Source organism: Benincasa hispida, chromosome 4 (assembly GCF_027475165.1).
Source record: "Benincasa hispida cultivar pf3 chromosome 4, pf3_genome.v1.1, whole genome shotgun sequence".
Classification (NCBI taxonomy): domain Eukaryota; kingdom Viridiplantae; phylum Streptophyta; class Magnoliopsida; order Cucurbitales; family Cucurbitaceae; genus Benincasa; species Benincasa hispida.
This window is the reverse complement of record NC_143481.1, coordinates 54,989,963-54,992,866: the sequence shown is the minus strand read 5'-3', so window position 1 is coordinate 54,992,866 and position 2,904 is coordinate 54,989,963. Positions and strand designations below refer to the sequence as shown.

Genomic DNA, 2,904 nt, shown 5'->3' with positions numbered 1-2,904 from the left:
GGATGTTGCTATTTAATGTAGTGAGATAGGTCTTAGAGTTGTTGTTTGTGATTCCAATGGTGGGATTCTCATGGTCATGAAAAAGTGCCAACATTTCATTGGTTCTATGGAACTTGCTAAAGTGTTGGCTCTCCATGAGGTAATTTCAAAGACCTTGAAAATTGACATTCATCCTCTTAAGGTTGAGATATTGGGGTTGATGCTCTAAATCTCGTGGGTCCTATAGTTTTTAAATGTAATGTACAAATAATTTATTTATTTAATGAAATAATTAGTATTTTATTTGACATTTAGGAGTATTAACCCACGAAACTAATAAACTAAGATCCAAGATTGCCTTCTGTAACTTAAACATGTATATGGAGACATACAGGTGGATCATGTTTAAGAGACAATTTACACGGTCTGAAGTAGATGGATAAAGTGTGGTACCTTATCCTGGTGACACTACGAATACAACCCGCTTTGTAGATGTTACAACTGTTGTAAAGTACTACAAATGATTTAATGATCATTCATGTGGAGACATGTGAGCTGGTATGTTCTATACAAAGAATTTGTATAAGACCGAACCACAAAATGACTAGTCTCACTATATAACATCATTGATAGAAGAGACTTATATTTCATCAGAATGACCATAGGTAACTTGACCTGAATCTTGAGTGAGTTGTGAACTCCTACTTATGAAGGCGGTCCTTTGATCTGCATGGGTGAGAGTGGCCAATGTCGTCGACTCAATATGCCTACCATTTTGGGATTCATCTGATTGGGGAGTTGGGAACGCAGCTACGCAAGAAGGAATTCACTTCTTCTTGATAGTTAGAGTAAGTAGAGAAATTGCTCCCTTAAGGATTGATTCTGGGGCTTAAACAATGTGGTGTCATACCCTCTCCTGACCCAAGAGGGGTTTGGTCATATTAGACTATGACTTATTGTTCATTAGAGGGATCGGTGGAACTTAAGAAGTTAGCTGTAACTACAAGGGCAAAACGGTAATTTTTGACTCAGTTGTACTTTGTGAAGGTCTTCGCACTGTTGATTGATTATATCCAATGGACACAAAAATATATCTATAGTGCAATGAGTGCAGTTGTTGGTCTTTAGTGGAGTGACAGACTATTAATGGATGTTGGATAATTAAAGAGTTTAATTAATTAATTATTAATTAACGAAGTACTATTGAAGTTTCAATCTGTAGGTCCATAAGGTCCCCTAGATAGCTCAATTGGGATTATTGATAATTAAATTAATTTTAGAATAATTTGAATTGTTCAAATTAATTGAGGGAATTATATAATTAATATAGTGTATTTGATACATTACAATATGAAATTTTATTTGAGAGGAAATCAATATTTGAATATTATTCATATAAAAACTATTGGTTAAATTTAATGTGAATTTGATTCATATTAAATACTATAGGTTATATTATATTTGATATAATATAATTTATAGGTTATATATGTTATATTAGATATAATATATATTTAATATAAATTATATAGTAAGTTAGATATTATGTAAATATATATTAATTAAATTAAAATTTATTTTTTATTTTAATTTATTTTTTGAATTAAAGGGGGAGTTATGAAAAATAACTTCTCTCCCTTTATTTCTCTCATAAATGTGGAGATGAGGTTGGAGAAAAAGAGAGTTTTTCTTCTTCCTTGTTCACACAGAGAAAAAACACGGTGCACCCTCCCAAATTAAATTATCTATAAAAAAGCTTCCTCTGAAAAACTCTCTATCCCTCTCCCAAAATTAATCACAAAACCTACAAATTCTTGTAGATTCTCAGCCCAAAAGAAAATGCAAATGTTTTCATTTGGTAGTGTCCTTTTTTAGGTGTTCGTTATATCTGTGTAATTCAAAATGGAGGATACGTGAAAACCTTTGTGACTTCAAGGGTAAGTATTATCCTAACCTTATTTCCTCTCTCTTTTCTTCAATAAAAGCATGCTGTAAATTTTATGCGTAATATTTCATATTTGTAATTTTATGTTTCTATAAAAAATTAAAATTGGGATCTGATCTCGCTTCTGCATGATTCTCACAAACCTTCATGAGATTGATTTGTTGATTCTTTAGGGCCTTCTGACGACAGCCTCTCGAAATTCGAAAAAGATTCAATTGTTCGTAGATTCTTTGCATGATCTACAACGTTGATGTATCATTGAAGGGCTTCAACTCTATTAATTGCCACTATAATGTTGTGGCTCACGAGCCTGCTTTCATGCACAAAGATATCATTTGTCGTTGATTTGGCTTAATAAAGACAATCCCTATGAGTGGATTCCTTATTAGCTGCCGACTGGCGTTCTTTTTAGTTTCTTCGTTTCTTCTTTATACTGAAAGAAAAAAAAGATTTTAAATGCATATATTTTTTTAAGACAATAACCATCAACTAGTAGAATAACATGAATATCCATTTTACCATAAAACATATATAATTTTAATATATTTATTAAACTTCTACTAAAGACAAATATGAAACCTTTCATCTAATCTCAACACCCCAATTAAAAAAATAATTAAAAAAAATCACGATCAAGGAAAAACAAGGTGCATAAAATATATGATAATGTAGAAATTATGGACAAGACAACAAAGATTAATCTAACATTTTTAATTTCTACCTTTGAAAAGTAGAAAATTGAATGATCATTAAAATAGAAATGAATTACTTGGAAATCTTCAAGATTTTACCCAAAAAAAGATTAAACAAATTTGAAGATTAAGGTCACATTTGACCATCTAATTTTACTTTGTCAATTCCTTAGTCAACTTAAATTACATTACCATTTTAAATGATTAACAAAATTTGGTCAGAATTTTTATTCCAACTCTGCCCCTGATTAAATCCGGATATTACTAATACAGCCGCCATAATTGCGT

At 30.9% G+C, this 2,904-nt stretch overlaps 1 long non-coding RNA gene across 1 annotated transcript; it reads left to right on the top strand.

Moving 5' to 3' along the window:
- Positions 1-1,654: 1,654 nt before the first annotated feature.
- LOC120076634 (uncharacterized) lies at positions 1,655-2,312 on the top strand. The gene is made up of 2 exons (XR_005481591.2): positions 1,655-1,916; positions 2,098-2,312. It is a non-coding gene; the product is annotated as an uncharacterized LOC120076634 (long non-coding RNA).
- Positions 2,313-2,904: the final 592 nt, after the last annotated feature.